The 17,643-nt window shown below is 48.6% G+C and overlaps 1 protein-coding gene across 2 annotated transcripts in view; it reads right to left on the minus strand.

The window, feature by feature from the left end:
* Nucleotides 1-17,643, minus strand: part of TBCE (tubulin folding cofactor E) — a 517,370-nt gene that overhangs the window by 403,308 nt on the left and 96,419 nt on the right. The window lies entirely within an intron of this gene.

A 17,643-nucleotide genomic window follows, 5' to 3' on the forward strand; every position in this document is an offset into this window, starting at 1 on the left:
TGAGGGAGCAATCGGCAAGGCAGATTTTAGGAACCGGTGGGGTGGGGACGCCTCAAATTCCAGCTTGTACCCCTGAGATACTATTTGCAGGATCCAGGGATCCACCTGTGAGCGAACCCACTGATCGCTGAAATTTTTGAGGCGACCCCCCACCGTACCTGGCTCCGCCTGTGGAGCCCCACCGTCATCCGGCGGACTTGGAAGAAGAAGCGGGGGAGGACTTTTGCTCCTGGGAACCTGCTGTTTGTTGCAGCCTTTTTCCCCTACCTCTGCCTCTGGACAGAAAGGACCCGCCTTTTCCACGCCTGTTTTTCTGGGTCCGAAAGGACTGAACCTGATAAAACGGCGCCTTCTTAGGCTGTGAGGGGACATGGGGTAAAAATGCTGACTTCCCAGACGTTGCTGTGGAAACTAGGTCCGAGAGACCATCCCCAAATAATTCCTCACCCTTATATGGTAACACTTCCATGTGCTTTTTTGAATCTGCATCTCCTGTCCACTGGCGAGTCCATAAGCCTCTCCTAGCAGAAATGGACAATGCACTTACTTTAGATGCCAGTCGGCAGATTTCCCTTTGTGCATCTCTCATATATAAGACTGAGTCTTTTATATGGTCTATGGTTAACAGGATCGTGTCTCTGTCTAATGTGTCAATATTTTCTGACAGTTTATCTGACCACGCAGCGGCAGCACTGCACATCCAAGCTGACGCAATAGCTGGCCTAAGTATAATGCCTGTGTGTGTATATACAGACTTCAGGATCGCCTCCTGCTTTCTATCAGCAGGTTCCTTGAGGGCGGCCGTATCCGGAGACGGTAGTGCCACCTTTTTAGACAAACGTGTGAGCGCTTTATCCACTCTAGGGGGTGTTTCCCAACGTGACCTATCCTCTGGCGGGAAAGGGAACGCCATTAGTACCTTCTTAGGAATTACCAATTTTTTATCAGGTAAAGCCCACGCTTCTTCACACACTTCATTTAATTCATCTGATGGGGAAAAACTACGGGTAGTTTTTTCTCTCCAAACATAATACCCTTTTTAGTGGTACCTGTAGTTATATCAGAAATGTGTAACACCTCTTTCATTGCCTCAATCATGCAGTGAATGGCCTTAGTGGGCATCAGGTTAGACTCATCATCGTCGACACTGGTGTCAGTATCAGTGTCGACATCTGGGTCTGCTTGAGGTAGCGGGCGTTTTAGAGCCCCTGACGACCCATGCGACGCCTGGGCAGGCACGAGCTGAGAAGTCGGCTGTCCCACATTTGGCATGTCGTCGATTTTCTTATATAAGGAGTCTATACGTGCACTCATTACTTTCCATAAGCCCATCCACTCAGGTGTCTGCCCCGCAGGGGGTGACATCCCTTCTAAAGGCATCTGCTCCGCCTCCACATCATTATCCTCATCAAACATGTCGACACAGCCGTACCGACACACCGCACACACACAAGGAATGCTCCGAATGAGGACAGGACCCACAAAAGCCCTTTGGGGGGACAGAGTGAGAGTATGCCAGCACACACCAGAGCGCTATATAATGCAGGGACTAACTGAGTTATGTCCCCTATAGCTGCTTTTTATATTATATATATATATATTGCGCCTAAATTTAGTGCCCCCCCCTCTGTTTTTACCCTGTTCTGTAGTGTAGACTGCAGGGGAGAGCCAGGGAGCTTCCTTCCAGCGGATCTGTGAAGGAGAAATGGCGCCAGTGTGTCTGAGGGAGATAGCTCCGCCCCTTTTCCGCGGCCTATTCTCCCGCTTTTTTCTGGATTCTGGCAGGGGTATTTACCACATATATAGCCTCTGGGGCTATATATTGTGGTATTTTTGCCAGCCAAGGTGTTTTTATTGCTGCTCAGGGCGCCCCCCCCCCAAGCGCCCTGCACCCTCAGTGACCGGAGTGTGAAGTGTGCATGAGGAGCAATGGCGCACAGCTGCAGTGCTGTGCGCTACCTTGGTGAAGACTGATGTCTTCTGCCGCCGATTTTCCGGACCTCTTCTTGCTTCTGGCTCTGTAAGGGGGACGGCGGCGCGGCTCCGGGACCGAACACCAAGGACTGGGCCTGCGGTCGATCCCTCTGGAGCTTATGGTGTCCAGTAGCCTAAGAAGCCCAATCCGGCTGCAAGCAGGCAAGTTCGCTTCTTCTCCCCTTAGTCCCTCGCTGCAGTGAGCCTGTTGCCAGCAGGTCTCACTGAAAATAAAAAACCTAAACTATACTTTCTTTCTAAGGGCTCAGGAGAGCCCCTAGTGTGCATCCAACCTCGGCCGGGCACGAAATCTAACTGAGGCTTGGAGGAGGGTCATAGTGGGAGGAGCCAGTGCACACCAGGTAGTCATAAATCTTTCTAGAGTGCCCAGCCTCCTTCGGAGCCCGCTATTCCCCATGGTCCTTACGGAGTTCCCAGCATCCACTAGGACGTTAGAGAAAGTAAGATTATAAAAATAAATTAAGAAAGCTTATGACTACTAAACACCAGCAGCCCACTGACCATGGTCCAGCTCCTGCCGCACCAAACAAAAAACTGATTTGTCTGAGCCAGGTGGCGGGGATATATGGACGGGCCCGTTGCATGCTGGGAGGCCGAAAAGCTTTGACCAATTGGTGCAAATCCGCAGTCACTTCATCATATCCCAATGATATCCTGTGGATAACCTGTGGACCCTGCCGGAGTAAGTTACTGTTTGTAATTGGACGGCCTCATCGCCCCCCTTTTTGACTGTGGTGTAATCCTTATTACTTAAGACTTTGTTTTACGACCGCCAATCTATATTTCCTGCATTGGAAACGGGGGTGATCTCATTTTTTTTTAAATGGGGTGCTCGTTGACTCTGACTCCTCCACCAAGGATAACATGCTTAAAGTATTTGAAACCACCTCTTGGTATTTATGCCTTAATTTGACCTAAGCTAAGGTATTAACCTAGTTTTTTGTTTTCTTTTATTGCCTCTACTCCAATCCAACTTTGACCCACGCACTCCTGCTTCACTTCACCCCGGGTGTCTCCTCCCCCCCCCCCCCTCCACACCCCCACCCCTCCCTTTCTGACTTTCTTCTTCTCTATCTTATCTTATGTCATTCTCTTTTTTGATGTGGTATATGTCAGATATACAAAGGCTTGATATTAGCGGTCCCCTACTCTGTGATGCTTTTTATATGTTTTTACTTACTAATGTATACTGCTTGTTACATTTATGCAATTGACTGGCGCAATGTTGCCTATTGTACCTTCATATGCCTTTTTCATACAATAAAAAATATATTTTTTAAATAAATAAACTAATGCTGCACAAAGGTACCTAACACCTATTAAATTGTATTTTATATTAAAACTGCACAGAAATCAACATTTTAAACAAGAAATTAAAACATCTCCCACTGTTGAACACCAAAACGTGATGACATTCAGGATTAGGTATTAAAATATCACACCACTGAGAACGAATATGTCATGAACATAGTTGTAAGAACTTAGGGCCTGATCCAGAGATGTAAGCAGAGCCAATGTTCCACAGAACCGAGCGATTATCCACAGACCGTGCATGTGCTGCGTTTGCTTTGTGCAATGCGTCAAGGTGCCGATGCAAACCCACACGCAATGAGGATTCCATCGCAAAGTGATTGGCAGGAAGTGACAATTTGGGGTTGTTAACATGGTATTAGCGTTGAGTGGTTGTAAAATGCAGTTGTCTATCTCTGAATCAAGCCGCTAATCTCAACATTGGAACCATTTGTCAGGGAGACAACTCATCTAATCACGCATGACATGGGATGTTACTATAATGGTTCTACAAGAAATTGCACCCATCGCGCATTCCCCTAACTATAGTTACATATTAGCTGAACAATATAGCCACACCAAGTAAATCAAGGAAACTTCCGCCACCTACTATTACCAAGGTCAGTAGGAATCTTAACTTAATGACAAATACACACACTCGCAATAGTAAACATGTTGACAATTTGTACCAACGCTCAAAGGATTAACTAACTACCTTTCAGTCTGACATTCAACCATTAAAATGGCAAAAAACAAACTTTCCTTTTCCTAACAGGTTAAACCTGTTGTTTAGCGCAGGGGTTGTCTGCATTTTTTTGATGAGTATCATATAGTGACTATGGGAATAGGTGAAGTATCACTTTACAGAAAGTATGAATTTATAAACACGTAAACATTTGTGACATTCATTCTACATAGCACAATGTCCCCTCCATAGCTCTAACTGCCTCCTCCACATAGCTCTCGTTCAGTGCCGGCCTCAGGTTTACTAGCACCCTGTCCAACAATTTTTGGCGTCTCCCCACCTGCACTAACAAAAAACACACACTGGTCCATACATAAAAAAACAAAAACATAAACACAGTACCCCCCCCACAGGGGAAAAAACCTCACCAGGTTTAAGCACCCCCGGGAGGGTTAGGCTGTGAAGGGGGGGGGGGGGGGGGGGGGGGGGAAGAGGAGGGCAGGGTTAGGTTCAGACTGTGGGCGGAGGGGAGACTTAGGTTTAAACTGCGGGGGTGGAAGGAGGGTTAGGTTTAGGCTGCGGGGGGGAGGGGGTGGTTAGGTTTAGGCTGCAGGAAGGGGGGCTAGGTTTAGGCACCACTGGGGAGGGCTAGGCTGCTGGGGGAGGGGGGGGGGGGGAAAGTTGTTAGGTTTATGCTGAGAGGGTTAGGGTTAGGGGGGTATTGGGGAGAAGGTGAGCATACTTTACTTTGTCCCTGTCGGGATTCTAACCATTGGGATGCCATGATCCGTATTCTCACCGCCAGCATCCTGACCGCAGCCATTTTTAACCCAACACCCTGCAAGAATGCCTCCATGGGCATAAATCTGTTTAGGACATATGATGAGGACGTAAACCAACAGGGCCAAACTCCAAGCAGCTTAGCATTTCTCAGTTTGGTACATAGCGGTCAGACCATAGTCCCAATTGCTAATAATATGAATTGCGGTCCGCTGTGCCAATAAGCCTTTCGAAGGCAATTTTTGTGAAATCTCCTGCAGTAGGCTATTAGCAACAATTCGTAAAACTGCAGACAATGTAGTTTTCACATAATTTTATGAAAACATGTTTAATAAATAATCCCTTAAACCTTTGAAAATTGGGAGAATATGATAACTAAAATCTTCAATATATACAGGACACTACATTTGTTGTAAAAACCACACCATTTATTTTAAATAATAAATTTAGCACACAGAAATCACTGTGGCACTCACTTGTAGTTAGTTCACACCTTCACTCCTCTCCCAGTACAAGGGGGCAGGGCCGTACCTGCCAGAGCTGCACAGCAGGAGAAGTGAATAAGGAGGCAGTGGGTTTGACAGTCCATCACTGTCTGTACCCACTACCCCTCTAAAACTCCCTGCCTGCTCCTCCTGGTTGCTTGACCTTTATGATGTCACACAGCCACAATGTCAATTATGAGTCATGGGGAGGAAATGCATGAGCTGGAAGATGTGCTACATGGACCAGAGGTTTAATGTAGGGCCTGGTGTGTACGCCGAATGCCAACAGTGATGACCACACTGCACACTCTACAGGAATGCACCACTGTGTGGCCACTCCTCTGGAAAGGCCTTTGAGCCAACCCTGCTCTCACTGACCCTTCCTCAGACCTCGCTTTACTTCGGTTATACAAAAAAAAAAAAAAAAAAAAAAGTCAGTGCTTGGTTACCAAAAATGATGTTACTATGTAAAATACAAAATGTTGAGCTTAAAATAAAGAGTATAAACTAATCGTAAAATTACATTCGGGATTATACAAACTACTCAGGGGACTAGATGGAAATAAGGACAGATTACAATTACATTGTGTTCCTTAAAAGTCTGACTCTATCTCATGGTTTCCCAGGATAAAAAAAAAAACCCTCTAATTTTCCTCATCCCCCTTTCCACTAATGTGACTGATGGGAAGTCATATGGTAATAAAAATAAGAATTTACTTACCGATAATTCTATTTCTCGTAGTCCGTAGTGGATGCTGGGGACTCCGTCAGGACCATGGGATTAGCGGCTCCGCAGGAGACAGGGCACAAAAGTAAAAGCTTTAGGATCAGGTGGTGTGCACTGGCTCCTCCCCCTAAGACCCTCCTCCAAGCCTCAGTTAGGATACTGTGCCCGGACGAGCGTACACAATAAGGAAGGATTTTGAATCCCGGGTAAGACTCATACCAGCCACACCAATCACACCGTACAACCTGTGATCTGAACCCAGTTAACAGCATGATAACAGCGGAGCATCTGAAAAGATGGCTCACAACAATAATAACCCGATTTTTGTAACAATAACTATGTACAAGTATTGCAGACAATCCGCACTTGGGATGGGCGCCCAGCATCCACTACGGACTACGAGAAATAGAATTATCGGTAAGTAAATTCTTATTTTCTCTGACGTCCTAAGTGGATGCTGGGGACTCCGTCAGGACCATGGGGATTATACCAAAGCTCCCAAACGGGCGGGAGAGTGCGGATAACTCTGCAGCACCGAATGAGAGAACTCCAGGTCCTCCTCAGTCAGGGTGTGCCCCTGACCAAGTATCAGCTCGGCAAAGTTGTAAAGCCGAGACCCCTCGGGCAGCCGCCCAAGATGAGCCCACCTTCCTTGTGGAATGGGCATTTACAGATTTTGGCTGTGGCAGGCCTGCCACAGAATGTGCAAGCTGAATTGTACTACACATCCAACTAGCAATCGTCTGCTTAGAAGCAAGAGCACCCAGTTTGTTGGGTGCATACAGGATAACAGCAAGTCAGTTTTCCTGACTCCAGCCGTCCTGGAAACTATATTTTCAGGGCCCTGACAACATCTAGCAACTTGGAGTCCTCCAAGTCCCTAGTAGCCGCAGGTACCACAATAAGCTGGTTCGGGTGAAACACTGACACCACCTTAGGGAGAAACTGGGGATGAGTCCGCAGCTCTGCCCTGTCCGAATGGACAATCAGATATGGGCTTTTTTGAGACAAACGCCGCCAATTCTGACACTCGCCTGGCCGAGGCCAGGGCCAACAGCATGGTCACTTTCCATGTGAGATATTTCAAATCCACAGATTTGAGCGGTTTAAACCAATATGATTTTAGGAATCCCAGAACTACGTTGAGATCCCACAGTGCCACTGGAGGCACAAAAATAAGATTTTACTTACCGATAAATCTATTTCTCATAGTCCGTAGTGGATGCTGGGGACTCCGTCAGGACCATGGGGAATAGCGGCTCCGCAGGAGACAGGGCACAAAAGCAAGCTTTTAGGATCACATGGTGTGTACTGGCTCCTCCCCCTATGACCCTCCTCCAAGCCTCAGTTAGGTACTGTGCCCGGACGAGCGTACACAATAAGGAAGGATCTTGAATCCCGGGTAAGACTCATACCAGCCACACCAATCACACCGTACAACTTGTGATTTGAACCCAGTTAACAGTATGATAACAATGAAGTAGCCTCTAAAAAAGATGGCTCACAACAAAAATAACCCGATTTTTTTTGTAACAATAACTATGTACAAGTAATGCAGACAATCCGCACTTGGGATGGGCGCCCAGCATCCACTACGGACTATGAGAAATAGATTTATCGGTAAGTAAAATCTTATTTTCTCTAACGTCCTAGTGGATGCTGGGGACTCCGTCAGGACCATGGGGATTATACCAAAGCTCCCAAACGGGCGGGAGAGTGCGGATGACTCTGCAGCACCGAATGAGAGAACTCCAGGTCCTCCTCAGCCAGGGTATCAAATTTGTAGAATTTAGCAAACGTGTTTGCCCCTGACCAAGTAGCTGCTCGGCAAAGTTGTAAAGCCGAGACCCCTCGGGCAGCCGCCCAAGATGAGCCCACCTTCCTTGTGGAATGGGTATTTACAGATTTTGGCTGTGGCAGGCCTGCCACAGAATGTGCAAGCTGAATTGTACTACAAATCCAACGAGCAATAGTCTGCTTAGAAACAGGAGCACCCAGCTTTTTGGGTGCCTACAATATAAACAGCAAGTCAGACTTTCTGACTCCAGCCGTCCTGGAATTATATATATATATATATATATATATATTTTCAGGGCCCTGACAACGTCCAGCAACTTGGAGTCCTCCAAGTCCCTAGTAGCCGCAGGCACCACAATAGGTTGTTTCAGGTGAAACGCTGACACCACCTTAGGAAGAAACTGGGGACGAGTCCGCAGTTCTGCCCTGTCCGAATGGAAAATCAAATATGGGCTTTTGTAAGACAAAGCCGCCAATTTTGACAATCGCCTGGCCGAGGCAAGGGCCAACAGCATGGTCACTTTCCATGTGAGATATTTCAAATCCACAGATTTGAGTGGTTCAAACCAATATGATTTGAGGAATCCCAACACTACGTTGAGATCCCACGGTGCCACTGGAGGCACACAAGGGCTGTATATGCAATACTCCCTTGACAAACGTCTGGACTTCAGGAACTGAAGCCAATTCTTTCTGGAAGAAAATCTATAGGGCCGAAACTTGAACCTTAATGGACCCCAATTTGAGGCTCATAGACACTCCTGTTTGCAGGAAGTGCAGAAATCGACCTAGTTGAAATTTTTTCGTGGGGCCTTCCTGGCCTCACCCACGCAACATATTTTTACCACATGTGGTGATAACGTTGTGCGGTCACCTCCTTCCTGGCTTTGACCAGGGTAGGTATGACCTCTTCCGGAATGCCTTTTCCCTTAGGATCCGGCGTTCAAACCGCCATGCCGTCAAACGCAGTCGCGGTAAGTCTTGGAACAGACAAGGTCCCTGCTGGAGCAGGTCCTTTCTTAAAGGCCAATGCCACGGTTCCTCTTGGAACAGACATGGTACTTGCTGAAAGCAAATCCCTTCTTAGCTCCCGAGGCCATTAGTCCTCTGTGAGCATCTCTTTAAGTTCCGGTTACCAAGTCCCTCTTGGCCAATCCGGAGCCACGAGTATAGTTCTTACTCCTCTATGTCTTATAATTCTCAATACCTTGGTTATGAGAAGCAGAGAAGGGAACACATACACCGACTGTTACACCCACGGTGTTACCAGGACGTCCACAGCTATCGCCTGAAGGTCTCGTGACCTGGCGCAATACCTGTCCCATTTTTTTGTTCGGGCGGGACGCCATCATGTCCACCTTTGGTCTTTCCCAACGGTTCACAATCATGCGGAAAACTTCCCGATGAAGTTCCCACTCTCCCGGGTGGAGGTCGTGCCTGCTGAGGAAGTCTGCTTCCCAGTCGTCCACTCCCGGAATGAACACTGCTGACAGTGCTATCACATGATTTTCCGCCTAGCGAAAAATCCTTGCAGTTTTGCCACTGCCCTCCTGCTTCTTGTGCCGCCCTTTCTGTTTACGTGGGCGACTGCCGTGATGTTATCCCACTGGATCAATACCGGCTGACCTTGAAGCAGAGGTCTTGCTAAGCTTAGAGCATTATAAATTTGCTCTTAGCTCCAGTATATTTATGTGGAGAGAATTCTCCAGACTTGATCACACTCCTTGTGTGACTGCTCCCCAGCCTCTCAGGCTGGCCTCCGTGGTCACGAGCATCCAATCCTGAATGCCGAATCTGCGGCCCTCTAGAAGATGAGCACTCTGTAATCACCACAGGAGAGACACCCTTGTCCTTGGATATAGGGTTATCTGCTGATGCATCTGAAGATGCGATCCGGACCATTTGTCCAGCAGATCCCACTGAAGAGTTCTTGCGTGAAATCTGCCGAATGGAAGCGCTTCGTAATAAGCCACCATTTTTACCAGGACTCTTGTGCAATGATGCACTGACACTTTTCCTGGTTTTAGGAGGATCCCGATTAGCTCGGATAACTCCCTGGCTTTCTCCTCTGGGAGAAACACCTTTTTCTGGACTGTGTCCAGAATCATCCCTAGGACCAGCAGACGTGTCGTCGGAACAACTGCGGTTTTGGAATATTTAGAATCCACCCGTGCTGTCGTAGAACTACTTGAGATAGTGCTACTCCGACCTCCAACTGTTCTCTGGACCTTGTTCTTATCAGGAGGTCGTCCATTTTCTTTGAAGATGAATCCTCCTTTCGGTCATTACCTTGGTAAGGACCCGGGGTGCCTTGGACAATCCAACGGCATCGTCTTGAAACTGATAGTGACAGTTCTGTACCACGAACCTGAGGTACCCTTGGTGAGAAAAGGCAAATTTTGGGACATGGAGGTAAGCATCCCTGATGTCCCGGGACACCATATAGTCCCCTTGTTCTTTGCTATCACTGCTCTGAGTGACTCCATCTGGATTTGAACCCTTGTAAGTGTTCAAATTTTTCAGATTTAGAATAGGTCTCACCTAGCCTTCAGTACCACCATATAGTGTGGAGTAATACCCCTTTCCTTGTTGTCGGAGGGGTAAATTTATTATCACCTGCTGGGAATACAGCTTGTGAATTGTTTTCAATACTGCCTCCCTGTCGGAGGGAGACATTGGTACAGCAGACTACAGGAACCTGCGAGGGGGGAAACCTCTCGACATTCCAATCTGTACCCCTTGGATACTACTTGTAGGATCCAGGGGTCCTGTACGGTCCCAGCGTCATGCTGAGAACTTGGTAGAAGCGGTGGAGGGCTTCTGTTCCTGGGAATGGGCTGCCTGCTGCAGTCTTCTTCCCTTTCCTCTATCCCTGGGCAGATATGACTCTTATAGGGACGAAAGGACTGAGGCTGAAAAGACTTTTTCTGCAGAGATGTGACTTAGGGTAAAAAACGGTGGATTTTCCAGCAGTTGCCCTGGCCACCAGGTCCCATGGACCGACCCCAAATAACTCCTCCCCTTTATACGGCAATACATCTTTGTGCCGTTTGGAATCTGCATCACCTGACCACTGTCGTGTCCATAAACATCTTCTTGCAGATATGGACATCGCATTTACTCTTGATGCCAGAGTGCAAATATCCCTCTGCGCATCTCGCATATATAGAAATGCATCCTTTAAATGCTCTATAGTCAATAAAATACTGTCCCTGTCAAAGGTATCAATATTTTTAGTCAGGGAATCCGACCAAGCCACCTCAGCTCTGCACATCCAGGCTGAGGCGATCGCTGGTCGCAGTATAACACCAGCATGTGTGTGTATACTTTTTAGGATATTTTTCAGCCTCCTATCAGCTGGCTCCTTAAGTACGGCCCTATCCGTAGATGGTACCGCCACTTGTTCTGATAAGCGTGTGAGCGCCTTATCCACCCTGAGGGGTGTTTCCCACCGCGCCTTAACTTCTGGCGGGAAAGGGTATACCGCCAATAATTTTCTATCGGGGGAAACCCACGCATCATCACACACTTCATTTAATTTATCTGATTCAGGAAAAACTACAGGTAGTTTTTTCACCTCACACATAATACCCTTTTTTGTGGTACTTGGAGTATCAGAAATATGTAACCCCTCCTTCATTGCCCTTAACGTGTGGCCCTAAAAGAAAATACGTTTGTTTCTTCACCGTCGACACTGAAATCAGTGTCCGTGTCTGGGTCTGTGTCGACCGACTGAGGTAAATGGGCATTTTACAGCCCCTGACGGTGTTTGAGACGCCTGGACAGATACTAATTTGTTCGCCGGCCCTCTCATGTCGTCAACCGGCTTGCAGCGTGTTGACATTGTCACGTAATTTCCATAAATAAGCCATCCATTCCGGTGTCGACTCCCTAGAGAGTGACATCACCATTACAGGCAATTTGCTCCGCCTCCTCACCAATATTTTCCTCATACATGTCGACACACACGTACCGACATACAGCACACACATAGGGAATGCTCTGATAGAGGACAGGACCCACTAGCCCTTTGGGGAGACAGAGGGAGAGTTTGCCAGCACACACCAAAACGCTATAATTATCCAGGGACAACCTTTATATAAGTGTTCCTCCCTTATAGCATTTTAATATATATACATATCGCCAAATCAGTGCCCCCCCTCTCTGTTTTAACCCTGTTTCTGTAGTGCAGTGCAGGGGAGAGCATGGGAGCCTTCCCACCAGCCTTTCTGTGAGGGAAAATGGCGCTGTGTGCTGAGGAGAATAGGCCCCGCCCCCTTTTCGGCGGGCTTCTTCTCCGGAGTTTTAGATATCTGGCAGGGGTTAAATACATCCATATAGCCTCAAGGGCTATATGTGATGTATTTTTCGCCATACAGGTATTATACATTGCTGCCCAGGGCGCCCCCCCCCAGCGCCCTGCACCCTCCGTGACCGCTGTGTGAAGTGTGCTGACAACAATGGCGCACAGCTGCAGTGCTGTGCGCTACCTGATGAAGACTGAGAGTCTTCTGCCGCCTGGTTCCGGACCTCTTCATCTTCAGCGTCTGCAAGGGGGGTCGGCGGCGCGGCTCCGGGACGAACCCCAGGGCGAGCCCTGTGTTCCGACTCCCTCTGGAGCTATGTCCAGTAGCCTAAGAATCCAATCCATCCTGCACGCAGGTGAGTTGAAAATCTCTCCCCTAAGTCCCTCGATGCAGTGAGCCTGTTGCCAGCAGGACTCACTGAAAATAAAGAACCTAAAAACTTTTTCTAAGTAACTCTTTAAGAGAGCCACCTAGATTGCACCCTTCTCGGCCGGGCACAAAAACCTAACTGAGGCTTGGAGGAGGGTCATAGGGGGAGGAGCCAGTACACACCATGTGATCCTAAAAGCTTGCTTTTGTGCCCTGTCTCCTGCGGAGCCGCTATTCCCCATGGTCCTGACGGAGTCCCCAGCATCCACTAGGACGTTAGAGAAAGGGGGTTGTATATGCAGTACTCCCTTGACAAACTTCTGGACTTCAGGAACTGAAGCCAATTCTTTCTGGAAGAAAATCGACAGGGCCGAAATTTGAACCTTAATGGACCCCAATTTGAGGCCCATAGACACTCCTGTTTGCAGGAAATGCAGGAAACGACCGAGTTGAAATTTCTTCATGGGGCCTTCCTGGCCTCACACCTCGCAACATATTTTCGCCACATGTGGTGATAATGTTGTGCGGTCACCTCCTTCCTGGCTTTGACCAGGGTAGGAATGACCTCTTCCGGAATGCCTTTTTCCCTTAGGATCCGGCGTTCAACCGCCATGCCGTCAAACGCAGCCGCGGTAAGTCTTGGAACAGACATGGTACTTGCTGAAGCAAGTCCCTTCTTAGCGGCAGAGGCCATGAGTCCTCTGTGAGCATCTCTTGAAGTTCCGGGTACCAAGTCCTTCTTGGCCAATCCGGAGCCACGAGTATAGTTCTTACTCCTCTACGTCTTATAATTCTCAATACCTTGGGTATGAGAAGCAGAGGAGGGAAGACATACACCGACTGGTACACCCACGGTGTTACCAGAACGTCCACAGCTATTGCCTGAGGGTCTTTTGACCTGGCGCAATACTTGTCCAGTTTTTTGTTCAGGCGGGACGCCATCATGTCCACCTTTGGTCTTTTCCAACGGTTCACAATCATGTGGAAGACTTCCCGATGAAGTCCCCACTCTCCCGGGTGGAGGTTGTGCCTGCTGAGGAAATCTGCTTCCCAGTTGTCCACTCCCGGAATGAACACTGCTGACAGTGCTATCACATGATTTTCCGCCCAGCGAAAAATCCTTGCAGTTTCTGCCATTGCCCTCCTGCTTCTTGTGCCGCCCTGTCTGTTTACGTGGGCGACTGCCGTGATGTTGTCCCACTGGATCAACACCGGCTGACCTTGAAGCAGAGGTCTTGCTAAGCTTAGAGCATTGTAAATTGTCCTTAGCTCCAGTATATTTATGTGGAGAAAAAAACTCCAGACTTGATCACACTCCCTGGAAATTTTTTCCCTGTGTGACTGCTCCCCAGCCTCTCAGGCTGGCCTCCGTGGTCACCAGCATCCAATCCTGAATGCCGAATCTGCGGCCCTCTAGAAGATGAGCACTCTGTAACCACCACAGGAGAGACACCCTTGTCCTTGGAGATAGGGTTATCCGCTGATGCATCTGAAAATGCGATCCGGACCATTTTTCCAGCAGATCCCACTGAAAAGTTCTTGCGTGGAATCTGCCGAATGGAATCGCTTCGTAATAAGCCACCATTTTTCCCAGGACTCTTGTGCAATGATGCACTGACACTTTTCCTGGTTTTAGGAGGTTCCTGACTAGCTCGGATAACTCCCTGGCTTTCTCCTCCGGGAGAAACACCTTTTTCTGGACTGTGTCCAGAACCATCCCTAGGAACAGCAGACGTGTCGTCGGAAACGGCTGCGATTTTGGATATTTAGAATCCACCCGTGCTGTCGTAGAACTACTTGAGATAGTGCTACTCCGACTTCCAACTGTTCTCTGGACCTTGCCCTTATCAGGAGATCGTCCAAGTAAGGGATAATTAAGACGCCTTTTCTTTGAAGAAGAATCATCATTTCGGCCATTACTTTGGTAAAGACCCGGGGTGCCGTGGACAATCCAAACGGCAGCGTCTGAAACTGATAGTGACAGTTCCGTACCACGAACCTGAGGTACCCTTGGTGAGAAGGGCAATTTGGGACATGGAGGTAAGCATCCTTGATGTCCAGGGACACCATATAGTCCCCTTCTTCCTGGTTCGCTATCACTGCTCTGAGTGACTCCATCTTGATTTGAACCTTTGTATGTACTGTAAGTGTTCAAAGATTTCCCATTTAGAATAGGTCTCACCGAGCCGTCTGGCTTCAGTACCACAATATAGTGTGGAATAATACCCCTTTCCTTGTTGTAGGAGGGGTACTTTGATTATCACCTGCTGGGAATACAGCTTGTGAATTGTTTCCAATACTGCCTCCCTGTCGGAGGAAGACGTTGGTAAAGCAGACATCAGGAGCCTGCGAGGGGGAGACGTCTCGAATCTCCAGTCTGTACCCCTGGGATACTACTTGTAGGATCCAGGGGTTCACTTGCGAGTGAGCCCACTACGCGCTGAAACTCTTGAGACGACCCCCCACCGCACTTGAGTCCGCTTGTACGGCCCCAGCGTCATGCTGAGGACTTGGCAGAAGCTGTGGAGGGCTTCTGTTCCTGGGAATGGGCTGCCTGCTGCAGTCTTCTTCCCTTTCCTCTATCCCTGGGCAGATATGACTGGCCTTTTGCCCGCTTGCCCTTATGGGGACGAAAGGACTGAGGCTGAAAAGACGGTGTCTTTTTCTGCTGAGATGTGATTTGGGGTAAAAAAGGTGGATTTTCCAGCTGTTGCCGAGGCCACCAGGTCCGATGGACCGACCCCAAATAACTCCTCCCCTTTATACGGCAATACTTCCATGTGCCGTTTGGAATCTGCATCACCTGACCACTGTCGTGTCCATAAACATCTTCTGGCAGATATGGACATCGCACTTACTCTTGATGCCAGAGTGCAAATATCCCTCTGTGCATCTCGCATATATAGAAATGCATCCTTTAAATGCTCTATAGTCAATAAAATACTGTCCCTGTCAAGAGTATCAATATTTTCAGTCAGGGAATCCGACCAAGCCACCCCAGCGCTGCACATCCAGGCTGAGGCGATCGCTGGTCGCAGTATAACACCAGTATGTGTGTATATACCTTTTTAGGATATTTTCCAGCCTCTCAGCTGGCTCCGTGAGGGCGGCCCTATCTGGAGACGGTACCGCCACTTGTTTTGATAAGCGTGTGAGCGCCTTATCCACCCTAAAGGGTGTTTCCCAACGCGCCCTAACTTCTGGCGGGAAAGGGTATACCGCCAATAATTTTCTATCGGGGGAAACCCACGCATCATCACACACTTCATTTAATTTATCTGATTCAGGAAAAACTACAGGTAGTTTTTTCACACCCCACATAATACCCTTCTTGTGGTACTTGTAGTATCAGAAATATGTAACACCTCCTTCATTGCCCTTAACATGTAACGTGTGGCCCTAAAGGAAAATATGTTTGTTTCTTCACCGTCGACACTGGAGTCAGTGTCCGTGTCTGTGTCGACCGACTGAGGTAAATGAGCGTTTTACAGCCCCTGACGGTGTTTGAGACGCCTGGACAGGTACTAATTTGTTTGCCGGCCGTCTCATGTCGTCAACCGACCTTGCAGCGTGTTGACATTATCACGTAATTCCTTAAATAAGCCATCCATTCCGGTGTCGACTCCCTAGAGAGTGACATCACCATTTCAGGCAATTGCTCCGCCTCCTCACCAACATCGTCCTCATACATGTCGACACACACGTACCGACACACAGCACACACACAGGGAATGCTCTGATAGAGGACAGGACCCCACTAGCCCTTTGGGGAGACAGAAGGAGAGTTTGCCAGCACACACCAAAAACGCTATAATTATACAGGGACAACCTTTATATAAGTGTTTTTCCCTTATAGCATTTTAATATATATATACATATCGCCAAATAAGTGCCCCCCCTCTCTGTTTTAACCCTGTTTCTGTAGTGCAGTGCAGGGGAGAGCCTGGGAGCCTTCCCACCAGCATTTCTGTGAGGGAAAATGGCGCTGTGTGCTGAGGAGAATAGGCCCCGCCCCCTTTTCGGCGGGCTTCTTCTCCCGTTTTTCTGAGACCTGGCAGGGGTTAAATACATCCATATAGCCCCCAGGGGCTATATGTGATGTATTTTTAGCCAGAATAAGGTACTATCATTGCTGCCCAGGGCGCCCCCCCCCCCAGCGCCCTGCACCCTCAGTGACCGCTGCTATGAAGTGTGCTGACAACAATGGCGCACAGCTGCAGTGCTGTGCGCTACCTTATGAAGACTGAAGAGTCTTCTGCCGCCGTTTCTGGACCTTCACTTTTCGGCATCTGCAAGGGGGGTCGGCGGCGCGGCTCCGGGACGAACCCCAGGGTGAGACCTGTGTTCCGACTCCCTCTGGAGCTAATGGTGTCCAGTAGCCTAAGAAGCCAATCCATCCTGCACGCAGGTGAGTTCACTTCTCTCCCCTAAGTCCCTCGTAGCAGTGAGCCTGTTGCCAGCAGGACTCACTGAAAATAAAAAACCTAACAAACTTTTACTCTAAGCAGCTCTTTAGGAGAGCCACCTAGATTGCACCCTTCTCGGCCGGGCACAAAAATCTAACTGAGGCTTGGAGGAGGGTCATAGGGGGAGGAGCCAGTGCACACCACCTGATCCTAAAGCTTTTACTTTTGTGCCCTGTCTCCTGCGGAGCCGCTAATCCCATGGTCCTGACGGAGTCCCCAGCATCCACTTAGGACGTCAGAGAAATGTACATTCCCGTATCTCAAACTATTTTTAAAACAATTTAATTCTGAAAATTAAGTTATATGTCATTGTGAACATGCCAGCAGTATATTACATCCCCTAACAATGGTGACCCTCAGAGATCACAGGATAGACATAGGTCTTAACTGCAACTAGGGGAGAACTAGGAGGGCATGCGCCCCGGGTGCAGAATCTGAGAGGGTGCAGAAATGGGTACTCTGCCTCCCCTCCTTCCTCTCAGCTCTAAGGGGCTACCTTCTGCTGGGTCCAAGAACCTTCACTGCAGGTACCCGCTTCCTAGCACCACCAATGAAACTCCCCCCTCCCCAGCAACTAGAACGCTAATGAATGGGGCAGGAGCGGTGAGCAAGGACTCACCAGCTGTTCCCTTTCATTTCCCAAGCACTGGTACATGGCCGCTCACACACTCCTGTGTCTGTGTAAGCAATGTCTGTCCCCAGGCCTGTTCCCCAGCGCCTCACCCTTCCCACACGCAGCTCC

This window comes from Pseudophryne corroboree, chromosome 4 (assembly GCF_028390025.1).
Source record: "Pseudophryne corroboree isolate aPseCor3 chromosome 4, aPseCor3.hap2, whole genome shotgun sequence".
NCBI lineage: Eukaryota > Metazoa > Chordata > Amphibia > Anura > Myobatrachidae > Pseudophryne > Pseudophryne corroboree.